This window comes from Rhipicephalus microplus, chromosome 2 (genome assembly GCF_043290135.1).
Source record: "Rhipicephalus microplus isolate Deutch F79 chromosome 2, USDA_Rmic, whole genome shotgun sequence".
NCBI lineage: Eukaryota > Metazoa > Arthropoda > Arachnida > Ixodida > Ixodidae > Rhipicephalus > Rhipicephalus microplus.
In genome coordinates, this window is record NC_134701.1 from 98,712,183 (window position 1) to 98,725,675 (window position 13,493).

Sequence of the window (13,493 nt, forward strand, 5' to 3'; positions counted from 1 at the left end):
GATATGCGTTGTCAGAGCGGTATGAGAAGTTTCACTTAGCTGTGGACAGATCCACTTGGACCAAACAGTACTTTCGCTGCTCATGGATGAAAAATGAATGTAAAGGGGCTTTGAAAACAAGAACGAACGGAAGGGTTCTAATTTGGCAAAGTGATTGCCAGGGGTTAGACCAAGAATGCCCTGCGAAACATTTCTCAACGTATTTTCAGGATTGCTTGGAACAATAGCTGTAGCAGACCTAGGCTTAGATGCTTTAGATAGGAATAATTGAATTGCATGAATGTGCCCTCATTTTATATTTGAACGACAAAACAGCGAAATTTCTGAAATTAAGAAGACTCGTGCTTTAAGACCCAAAGTTTTCTACACCAACGATTTCCGACTTCAATGCGCATAATAAATACTTTTCTAACAGCCGAATATTCAAGTCAAGCTGTAAATGTTGTTGTTTGAGTAAACTTGCTTGGAATATTTTGTTGTGTTTGATACTTAATACGTAAATATGTATAACCGTGAATTCCAGTTTGACTGCTAGTAACGTTACGAATTTGCAATCAAGATTTCTCCTTTAGTTAAATTTGTTATTCTTGTATAGCTTGCCTGAATCTGGAATCCCTCTTGGGTTGGTTATGACCTGCAGTATTGTGTAACGAAAAAAAACTAAATACATAATTTATCAAATAATTGACCGTCCATGGCTTGGTTTTCTTACTTAGCCAACGTAATTATGACTCCAAATCAACGAACTAAAAGGGAACGAGAACACGAATGGAAGAGAAAGCCATAAAATGCCGTACCTACATGGTAAGACGTACATAACGTCTCTGAGATAGAAAAAAAAATATAAGTTGTGGCCTTATAATGCAGGTTTACAATTTCCACCTACAGGTGTTCAGTGAATGGTTTTAATAAAACTGGGCTCACTAGTGGCATACAAACCTTTTGAGTTTTTCCGCTGACGATATGTGAATCCTATGGTGATTTTGTGTTTGGGAGCACGAAAAGTTTTGACGGAACCTCTATGCTGCGTGTACATCGAGGAGCGAAGGGGCCAGGCTCACAATGCGAAAAGGGGCTATAAAACCACATCCGTTTATTTTGCGCCGTTGGCGTACTATTTGCGGAATTATTGGCAAAATGAAACAGTGACATATTCTGCATTCGTGAGTTCACTACAATTTGATATGTAGATATTCTTCTTGGTGGGAAAGTAAAACAAGAGTAGCGTAAACAATACAAAAAACATTGCCTCGCAGCTTTGTTGGATTACTTCTGGAATTCAAAATGAGGTTGTGGCTATAATAACAAACAAAAAATTGTGTCACGCTAAGTATGGGAGGGTAGGCTGCTTTGACGCTTATGACATGCTGGTCAAGACACAAATGTCACAATCCCGTCGCCCACTTCGTCCAACACTTCCCCGTGGTATGTGAAGAGCCACTCAACTAATTCTTGCGTGCTTCTGGTGTACCAGTTTACACTCCGGATCAACACACAATAGAAGAAAACCTTAATGGTAAGATGGAATAAGTTGGTGTCGGTTGTTGATACTTTCTCTGAAGTGTCTGTGAACCTCGCACGTTTTCTGTGCATTAGCTTAGAATTCTGTGCAGAGTGAGCAAAAGTAGAAAAAAACTCGATACTGTGCTTAGCTTTTCTGAGGCTTAGTTGCATGCTTCGGTTTATTATGTGCTTTGAAGTCACGTAAAAACAATCTAACGCAAGCAATTCAAAATAGTTTCCTGCAAATATTTTCTTGATTTGAGTGGACACTCAGTTATGTCTGTCGAGGTGTTTCGTTTGTATTCACTATAACCAAAGTCAAGATCCCTGTGACGTTTGTCGAATTCACCACTCTAGGCGCACGGGTTGAAGTTCAAAGCGGTAGATCACACCACATGACCTTAACTGCCCCATCACACGACTGCTCTTCATGGTACCGAAACAGAAAACGCGAAGCTCTGAGAGCGTAACACAGAACCTCAACTTTGAAGTCGGTGGGCTGCAAAACCTTTTCAGACGAGTAAGCAGAATCGCTAAGAAGAAATCTATGCTACGCTTTGATTTCTCCGTCTCACGATAAAAATTGTGGTTGGTCGAACCTTGGTAAAGTCTGTCGTTGCTCGGAACCCTTGAAGCCACGAGAAAAAAAAAGTTGAGGCTCACGTTCAAACATCAAAAAAAAAAAAATTCTCTGTGGTAACTGTGACGTACTACTAGGGACAGAGAGATTAGCCTCCTACTTGCAGCACACTCGTGAAAATTTCTTTTTTGCGAGACGAGCTTGCACTGTGGTAAAGCTTACGCACACTGAGTCTTAGCTTTTAGTGTTTATCGGCACGAAGTGAGGCCCGAGTAGGCTGTTTTTACGGCCGGTCGTTGAACTGGTCCCGCTAAAATATCTCGCCTGTACAGCCATCAATTTTGCCTCTTCGGGGACAGAAATAAGAAAAAACAAAAAGTACGCAAATACTTAAACAACCACATTTCTGCTACTAGAAAGGGAGGAAAAATGTTCCCCTACTTATTTATTATTTTTTTTATTTATTTATTTATTTACAAATACTGCTGTCTCAGTTTTTGAGACATTGCAGGAGTGGAATACAAATGTTCAAACAGTAAAACAAATTATCAGAATACATGACTACGCAACTCTTTTTCGAATTGCAGAGCATCGAGTCTGCGCAGAGACCCATCAAGCTCATTCCATAGATCCACGGTCCACGGAAAAAAGGAAAACTTAAAGCAGTCTAGACTAGCTCTAAAGGGCGTAATGTTTAAGGGATCAAATCGTCGGGTACGGCGCGCAGAAGCTGCAACAAAAGAAATGGGCGCTAGAACACCCAAGCCTGTGTGAACAGTCTTATGCAGGAGGATGATACGATCGCAAGTGCGCCGATGTTCTAGAGACTGCAGTGATAAAACATGCGCATGCGAAGTAGGCGAGAACCGCTGGTCATAGCGACGAAAAATAAACCTTATTGCTTTCTTCTGAACAGATTCTAACATAGCTATGTCATGTTTATGGTGAGGCGACCAAACAACCGACGCATATTCAAGTATGGGCCTGACCAAGGTCTTGTACGCTGTCAATTTGCATTCTTTTGTCGAGTTGTTTAAAGTGCGTCGGAGATACCAAAGTTTTCGAAGAGCCTTGTTGCAGATTGTTTCGACGTGCGTGCGCCATTTTAAGTTTGTTGTCAGAGTTACACCTAGGTATTTAAACTCCGTGACACGAGCTAGACTGACACCATTATTAGTGTATGCAAAACTAAGAGGCTGTTTCTTATTTGAAAAGGTCATGGCTACAGTTTTTTTGAAATTAATTGACATTTGCCAGTTTTCACTCCAATTACAAAACAATGAAAAAACACTGTTCAGGGCTTCCTGATCTTCAACACTAGAGATGGTGTTATAGATAACGCAGTCATCTGCATACATTCTTAGTTTAATTTGTGTGTCACCGATAATTTCTGCTACGTCATTTATGTAGATAATAAACAAGAGCGGCCCAAGCACCGAACCTTGGGGCACCCCTGAAGTGATTTGTACTTCAGACGATTTCACATGGTTAAACGTAACAAATTGTGTGCGTGACCGCAAGTAATCTGCTATCCAGTCAACTAGCTTATTGTCACCAAAAAATGTGCGAAGTTTAACTAAAAGTTTAGCATGGCAAACCAAGTCAAAGGCCTTTGAATAATCAATAAATATGGCGTCAATCTGTCCTCGGTCGTTAAGAGAAGAAGCGACGTCGTGCGTAAATTCAAGCAACTGTGTAACAGTAGAATAGCAAGCACGAAAACCGTGCTGTGATCGGGAAAGTATATTGTGTGCATTTAGGTATTCTACAATATATTTATGAATGATATGCTCCAAAAGTTTAGAGCTGGTAGAAAGTAAAGATATTGGCCTGTAATTTGGTATTATTTGCTTGTTTCCAGACTTAAATACAGGCACGACGTTTGCTAATTTCCACAGCTGGGGAACTGTTGCAGAGATTAATGATTTTTTTAAATATTACAGTAAGATAATTAACACACCACTCTGAATATCTTTTTAGAAAGACATTGTGAATACCGTCTGGGCCAGAGCTTTTCGTCACATCAAGATTTAATATAAGGTTATGTACTCCAGAGGAGCTTACTTCAAGATCAGGAAGAGCAGACAGATTGCTGCATGCAGAAAACGAAGGCTTGATGCCGTTATCAGTGGAAAAAACAGATTTGAAATAATTATTAAAGGCATTTGCTATAGCTTCGGGATTTGAGCAGGATTGGTCATTAACAATAAATGATGAAGGTATAGACGATACAGGACTAATCGATCTCCAGAACCTGGATGGATTTTTTTTTTCATAAATCTAGCCAAAGTATTGCTGAAGTAGTAGTTTTTAGCCTCTTTCATTTTAGTGCCTAATTTACTTTTCAATGTATTAAATGAAGAAACATTGTCGTTACACCTGGAATGACGATTCTTACGTAAACGCTTTACGCGACGAGTGAGTTGAATGATTTCTCTATTATACCATGGGTGTCTTGGGTTCCGTTTAATATACTTTTGAGGCACGTACTTTGATTGGCATTCACGCACAATGTCACAAAACTTAAGGAGCAGCGTATCTACATTGCAAAATTCACTGCAATATACAAATTCATCATAAGATGAAGCTAAAGTGTCCAATACGGAAGTATCATCAGCGTTAGAAAAGTTCAAAACAGTTTTTATCTCAGGTCTTTGAGGTGGACACACTAAGTTCAAGGCAACTTCGACAGCTTTATGGTCAGATAACCCATCGATGACTTCGCATTTTACACCGTGCGATAAGAGTTGCTGGTTTACAAATACAAGGTCCAATATTGCGTCCTTGCGTGTTTCGGTATCTACAACTTGAGTTAACCCAAAAGAAACCGCCAGATCGATCAGGGAAGCGCAAAGTGTCCTGTCACGCCCTGTTGGGATAAGTAAGTTCCAGTTAACGTGCGGGAGATTGAAATCTCCAGCCAAAAGTAACCTACAATCGTACAACTTGTTACTGACAAGGTAATCATTAATAGCAGGGACAATATCATCGGAGTTAGGAGGACGGTAGAGGACACCAATAACTATTACGATACCTTTAATGTATATTTTGCACCAAATGGTTTCTGTACCCGGAAGGTCAGGTAATAAAGAAAATTCAAGATTAGATTTAATTAAAACTGCCACACCGCCTCCACATCCGGCACACCTGTCTTTCCGAAGAAGCGCATAACCAGCAGGCGAAATTTCGCTGTCAATAACAGTATCAATTAGCCAGGTCTCAGTAAGGCAGACAATTGATGGGCTGTGGCATTCCACTAAACAGTTCAGAGCTTCAATTTTGTTTAGTATACTCCTCGCATTTAAGTTGAGGACAATTATATTCCGATCACAACGTCAATCAGCCTTCGCGAAAACAGAAGCGGATGAAGCTGAGTTTATACCAAGCGCTTGCGCAGAAGCCGATTTCGCAGAGTCGGACCCCGCTGAAAGCGAGTGCGTAGAAACCTTGATAATGGCTTTTTTATCAGTGTCCCACGTGTAACGAACACCGTCAATTGTGAGGGTGTCGTGTTTAAGCTTCACTTTCCTAGCATTCTTGCGCATATTTTGCGAATTCTGCCACAGCATTTTACGTGCCAGTCGAACCCGAGCAGAGTAGTCCTCATTTATATAAACTTTAGTTCCTTTAAGTTTTCGGGCGTTGCTCATGATGGCAATCTTTGACCTGAAGTCCATCAGTTTAATGATTACCGGCCGAGGTTTATCTCTTCTTACTGCTCCAAGCCTGTGGCAACGCTCTATGTCGTCACAATTTACACCGAGTTTAACTGATAGCAGATCCAATACAGACTCAAGCAAATGGTTAGTCGTCTCGGATGGTGTCTCATGCAAACCATGAATTATCAGGTTGTTTTTACGGAGTCTGTTTTCTAGCTCATCGTTCTGACGGTCAAGCTTACCAACTAGTTTTTGAAGCGTACCAACGGTCTGCTCCAGTTCACTTACACGTGGTATGATGTTTGACACAGACGCCGCCATTGCTTCAACATTCATTAGACGATTTTCAAACGATGCAACTGTTTCAGATAGGCTAGTTAATTCCTGGCTGATACGGGCTTGTCCAGACAGTAGTTGCGACAACATTTCATCAACTTTGGGACCGGGATTGGTCTCTATGTCGCCACAAAGTAACAGTAATGATACTCTTAAGCAATGCACCAGATGTGTCACAACGGCAGTAAAGTTCAGAGGGTCCGGTAGCAGCAGCAAACAGCGGTTATCACTTCTGCAGCATTTGTAATTGTATGTTACCTGCAAGATGAAACAGACGTGCTTGAAACGGCAGTTCGCCATGCCGCCACCGGACCCACTGAAGTGATGGTTCCACATTGCCGCTCTTATATCCTTGGGCATCCTCGCTGCCAGCGCCGCCACTGTACCATGCCGTGAACAGTACAGATGGTTGATCGAAATCACGTCAACAGGCGGAAAATCCTGCACACGATCAGCAGCAGCAGATTCCCGCCCCGTCGAAGATTGCACATGGCCGTCAGTACGATCGCCGCTGAATCGTGGTAAGAGCCTGCGCAGTGTGTCGCTTGAAGGGCCATGCATCAGAACATCCGGACAGCCGGCGATAACGGCAATCTGCAAGATGAAACAGACGTGCTTGAAACGGCAGTTCGCCATGCCGCCACCGGACCCACTGAAGTGATGGTTCCACATTGCCGCTCTTATATCCTTGGGCATCCTCGCTGCCAGCGCCGCCACTGTACCATGCCGTGAACAGTACAGATGGTTGATCGAAATCACGTCAACAGGCGGAAAATTCTGCACACGATCAGCAGCAGCAGATTCCCGCCCCGTCGAAGATTGCACATGGCCGTCAGTACGATCGCCGCTGAATCGTGGTAAGAGCCTGCGCAGTGTGTCGCTTGAAGGGCCATGCATCAGAACATCCGGACAGCCGGCGATAACGGCAATCTGCAAGATGAAACAGACGTGCTTGAAACGGCAGTTCGCCATGCCGCCACCGGACCCACTCTCGCCATGCCGCCACCATGCCGCCACCGGACCCAATGAATGATTTCTTACCAAAACGTGACTATTATTGGCATGTATTCACTCACTGGTGTGGTCTAATAATGCTATCCTCATGTTTACACGCTTATGTAAAATGCTTCCTTTATTCATTCAAATGAAAGAGATTACATGTTATTCAAATATAATCAAGTCGTTAAAAATAACCCTACACAAACTTACAAAAATAAAGTAACATATTTTAGGAATCTGTTTGTATGCCGTCAAAAACAAATGTATTTCATTAAATGAGACAGTGCATACTTCAGTACTGATTGGTTCGAAGAGACGTTCATGCAAAATATATATGCTTTTCAACAAACAATCACTGTATTGTATAATGCCCATTGATGATGACGGCTTTTGAATTTCAGGTTTCAGGATATAGCCATAACTTGACTGGAGCAACTTAACCTCCAACAAACAAGTAAAATGTAGACGAGGCAGTTTCTTAATACAAACAAAAGGACATGTCTGACATCAGCGCTGTTTTAGACGCGCTTACGTTGGTAGGCACTTTCGCACTTTAAAATTAGAAGGCAAACTTTACAAGCTCAAAAGCATATTTAAACCAGTGCACATTATATTATTCAACATAGCTCTGAACCATAGTTTACAAAAATTTTTCCAAAGCGATAATCAGATTTGGTAAAATAATATAGAGGGTGGGGTGAAAGCATAACGCTAACGCACACACACACGCACACACACACACAGACACACACACACACACACACACACACACACACACATATATATATATATATATATATATATATATATATATATATATATATATATATTGTTACACGCAAGAAGTACACGAAAGGTTGAAAAACAGGCGAGCCTGGATGGTTCGCGTTTACTTCCACAAGGGGTCTCGAGACAGCACACCCAACGTCGTCTTCCTTCTTCACCTTTTGTCTGAATGTTCATTCGCGCTGTATGCGCCGTGCATTGCAACCGCTCGTGACATTTCCCCGTTGGCAGACGAAGCCCGCCGGGCGAGTCACTCAGTGGTTCGTGCATTGCATAGCTTCATGCGAGCGACGTGCGCCACTTCTGTTTTAGCCGAGCGCCGTCCAGTGCTTGTGAGCCGTGCTATGCGGTAGTTGACCTCACTGAGGCGTTCGAGGATAACGTAGGGCCCGACATAGTGAGCGAGAAATTTCTGGTACAGGCCACGTTTCCGTAAAGGCGTCCAGAGCCACACCTGATCTCCAGGATTGAAGTGAACATGTCGGTGACGGTCGTCATAGCGGATCTTTGACCGGTCTTGCGAGGTGACGGTGCGTAGCCGAGCGAGGCGTCGCGCTTCTTCTGCTCTACAGAGAATCTCGTTGATCGGCTCACTGTGATGAGCAGAGTAGGGAAGCATAGTGTCAAGATTATAGCGTGGTGGACGAGCATAAAGGAGAAAGAAAGGTGAGTAACCAGTGGTCTCATGTCTTGCGGTGTTGAAAGCATAGGTGATGAAAGGCAAAATTGTGTCCCAGTTTTTGTGCGCGGAGTCGATGTACATGGACAGCATGTTGGCAAGCGTTCGGTTCGTGCGTTCCACTAGACCATTAGTCTGTGGATGGTATGGAGTGGAATGGCGGAAGCTTGATGAGCACAGACGAAGGGTCTCTTCGACAACATCCGCGGTAAATTGCCGCCCACGGTCGCTGATTACGATGCGAGGAGGTCCGTGTCTGAGGATAACTTGAAACAGCAAGAAGATGGAAACGTCTTTTGCTGTGGCCGACGGCAGTGCTGCCGTCTCACAATAACGGGTTAAGTGGTCTACGCAAACGATGACCCAACGATTGCCGTCTGTGGATCGCGGAAAAGGGCCCAGAAGATCTATACCAACTTGCTCAAAGGGGGTGCTAGGAGGCGAAACAGGCTGAAGGCGACCAGACGGCGCGTCAGTTGGTCGCTTGTAACGCTGACATTGGGTGCAGCTGGTGACGTACCGTTCGGTATCATTGCGCATCCGGGGCCAATAAAAGCGTTCCTGAGCACGGTAGAGTGTTCTTGTGCATCCAAGATGTCCGGAAGTTGGTTCGTCGTGCATGGCAGATAATACGTGACTGCGAAGGCTCTTGGGGGCAACCAAAAGGTAGCGCGCACCGGTAGCCGAGAAGTTCGTCTTATATAGGGCGCCGTCACGTAAGCGAAAACGATTGTCTGCAGCGGACTCCCGCGCGGCCGCGAATAGCGGCTGTAAGCTGTCGTCTTTCCTCTGCTCTGATATGAAGGTATCCATATCCGGAAATCCCGTGGACACAAAAGCGATGTATTCATCAAAGTTGTCCGCGTCACATTCAGTCGTTGGGAGTGGCAGGCGAGAGAGACAATCAGCATCAGCGTGTCGCCGGCCGCTCTTGTAGGAAACAACGAAATCATACTCCTGCAGACGGAGCGCCCAGCGTGCTAGTCGACCAGAGGGATCCCGAAGATTCACAAGCCAGCATAGAGAGTGATGATCCGTGACGACAGTAAAGGGGCGCCCGTAGAGATACGATCGAAACCGTTGCACAGCGAAGACGACCGCCAGACACTCTTGTTCGGTGACAGTGTAGTTGCGCTCGGGGCGACTCAATGAGCGGCTAGCGTACGATATCACATGCTCGCTGTCGCCGACACGCTGAACTAGTACGGCGCCAATGCCAACACCACTAGCATCGGTATGAACTTCTGTCGGTGATGACGGATTGAAGTGGCGAAGAATAGGCTGGGACGTCAACAGTAGCTTTAGCTGCCGAAACGATGAGTCGCATTCCGAGCTCCACTCGAAAGGAACACCTTTTTGGAGAAGGCATGTGAGCGGATGAGCTATGTCAGCAAATTTGGGAATGAAACGGCGAAAGTAGGAGCATAACCCTAAAAAACTTCGTAGCTGCTTTACAGAGCGAGGTGCCTCGAATGCCTCCACAGCTGTTGTCTTTTGTGGATCTGGTCGTATACCTTCTTTGTCGATCAGGTGTCCCAGCACAAGTGTCTGTCGTTCACCAAAATGGCACTTTTTAGAATTAAGCACAAGGCCGGCCTTCCTCAAGCAGTTCAGTACCAAGTCCAGGCGCTCGTTATGCTCACGAAATGTTCGGCCGAAGATCACAACGTCGTCTAGGTAGCACATACAAACTTCCCACTTCAAACCGCGAAGTATAGTGTCCATGAACCTTTCAAACGTTGCGGGGGCGTTACAAAGCCCGAAAGGCATCACGTTGAATTCAAATAGTCCATCGGGCGTTACAAAAGCGGTCTTCTCTCTGTCATCCGGGTGCATAGGGATTTGCCAGTAACCTGATCGTAAATCCACAGAAGAGAAGTAAGAAGCCGCAAAGAGGCAATCGATGGCGTCGTCAATTCGTGGGAGTGGGTATACGTCTTTCCTAGTAACGGCATTTAGGCGACGGTAATCGACACAGAATCGCCACGTGCCGTCTTTCTTCTTCACCAGTATCACTGGAGCTGCCCAAGGGCTAGACGATTCCCGAATTACTCCTTTACCCATCATTTCTTCGACTTGAGCGCTGATGATCTTTCGCTCCGCAGAGGACACACGATATGGTTTTTGACGAATCGGTTCAGCGGATCCTGTGTTGATGCGATGGCGAGTACGGGATGCAGGAATCGATGTGGGGCCGTCGTGCTGTGCAAAGTCGAATATTGAAGAGTGTTTCGAGAGCAGGGCCATCAAAACACGACGTTCATGGTCACTGAGCGATGTAGCTACCATTCCGAGCATGTGTTCGTTTGCGGTGTGCGAGACACTGGTTTGTGCTGTATCCGGTAGTTCTGTAAGCACTGCCATAGGTATAAATGACTCTCCCTGAAACGTAGCAAGTTTTAGGCCTTGAGACAGCACTACGGCTTCAGTGGAGCAATTTAGCGTCCATAGCCCTGCATCCATCGGTAACTGAAACCATACAATACGGAACCAACACATTTTTCTTAAGACAGTTTCTATGGACCGGTTCCACCGCAACATCGAACGAAGTACTAACAGAAGACGAACAAACAACAGGAACGCGCATCGCGGATAAAGCGGGCACAACAGTGTCTTCAGAAACACAAAACACACTCTCTTGCTGGAATGATTCTTCTAAGAGCGCAGAGGACACACTTCCGCAAATACTGAGTTCTCCTGTTCGGCAGTCAACATTGGCGCCACACAATTTCAAAAAGTCAATGCCGAGAATTACATCGTGTGTGGAACGCGGAAGCACGGTAAACTCAGTGTTAAAGGTTTGACCACCCAAGGAGACATCCACGTTACACACACCAACCGGGTATAATGAGTCCCCACTCACTCCACGAAAGCTTGTGCTGTGGTCCCAATGAAACATAACCTTGCGTCCCAGCAGATTTTTGAACACCACACTCATGACAGAAACAGTTGCTCCCGTGTCGACTAAAGCCATGGTAGAAACGCCATCAATAAGTACATTAACCTTATTCTTCAGCATGAAGATAGGTGGAGGTATCCGAGTCGGCAGCAAAGATTTTCCAGCGACCTCACCTCCATCGGCCGCGCTGGCTAGTTTCCCGGCGGTGGTGACGCGAAGCGGCGTCGAGGAGATGATGACGTCACACGCCGTCTGGGAGATGGAGATCGAGACGCTCGGAAAGCTGGTGGTGGTGTCAGAGTACGTTCGGAGGCAGGAGAGCGGTAACGGTTTCGATACCTTTCTTGTTCTCCAGAATAGCTGTCCAGAGGGAAGTGACGGCTTCTTTCTTCTCGGAAGTAGCCTTCAAAAGTGGTGTTTCCTGGCCTATTAGTGTCCATTGCACGACCACCGTGTTGCATAAACGATCCCGACTGTCCATTGCTGAATGCCCGACGTCGGTTACAATACCTAGCTATGTGGCCAGGCGTGCCACAGTTGTAACACACGGGCAGAGGGCGAACTTCCGGACGCTGATTGAAATATTCCACAGCGGCCACAGGCTGAGAGTAACTCATCCCCTCCCCTTGGATGTCGTAGGCAGTGCTGGGTCTTCGTGGGCGAACGTCGCGTGGATGCTGATCAAAACGCCGATCAATCGAGTCGTAATGGCGTTGTTCGGTCTGGCCATAATGCGGGTCGTGTCGGTAGCTGTTACAATCCGCAGCATTCACCGAATGCTGCCAAGTAGCCGGAGGAGATGCGCAGACGGCGTCTCGGAAAGCGACGGAGGCGCAACGCGGCACCGCATAACGCGTTTGTTCTTCGTGCCGCAGGAGCTCCTCACGGACAATCTGCCGAATGGTAGCTGAGAGGTCTGTCTGCGGACTCGCGTCAACGCTGGCCACAGTCGTGACATTGGCTAGCCGTCCAAACTTCGGCGTGATTCGGCGAGTTTTCAGCGCCTCGAATGTGCGGCAGTGCCGAATCACGTCTGATACGGTGTTCAGGTTGTCTTTTCCAATGAGGAAGTTATAGACGTCTTCCGCAATACCTTTTAAAAGGTGTCCCACTTTATCTTCCTCGGGCATTCGAGAGTCGATGGTCTTACACAGCTTGAGAACTTCTTCAATATATGTCGTGCAAGTCTCGCCGATCACCTGAGCTCTCTGAGCTAAAGCTGTTTCCGCTCGTTTCTTCTTAGTGTCCGAGTCGCTAAAGCACTTCTTCATTTCTTCAATAAGACTGCTCCATGTAGTAAGCGTGTCGGCGTGGTTTTCATACCAAACCAGGGCCGTGTCCGTCAAATAAAAAACGACATGCCTGAGCTGGCTGGCCGGGTTCCAGTTGTTGCATTGGCTTACCCTTTCGTAATGGGTCAGCCATTCATCGAAGTCTTCCCCTGGCTTTGCTGAGAACGGCCGTGGCTCTCGGTAATGCTGATACAGCGGTGGTCTTGCCGAGGCATTGCTGAGGGGGTCATTTTGCTCCAGAGACATGTCGGGGCGCGATGGCGAAAGTCCGGCAAGGCGACGGCTTCTACGAAGTTCTGGTGCTGACGGCTCCGTCGTAGGTCGTGGGAGGTACCCAGCACAGCTCCACCAAATGTTACACGCAAGAAGTACACGAAAGGTTGAAAAACAGGCGAGCCTGGATGGTTCGCGTTTACTTCCACAAGGGGTCTCGAGACAGCACACCCAACGTCGTCTTCCTTCTTCACCTTTTGTCTGAATGTTCATTCGCGCTGTATGCGCCGTGCATTGCAACCGCTCGTGACAATATATACATACACACATATATATATATATATATATATATATATATATATATATATATATATATATATATATATATATTGCGCAGTTATAAGATCTAACAGCCCTAATTTACCAATTCTCCTTAAAAGCATTTTTAAGATTGGCTTACTGTTATTCGTTGAAACATGGTGCACCACGCACGAAACTAAACTTTAAATGGAAATTATAACGCCAGTAACCGCATCTTGACTCTTCA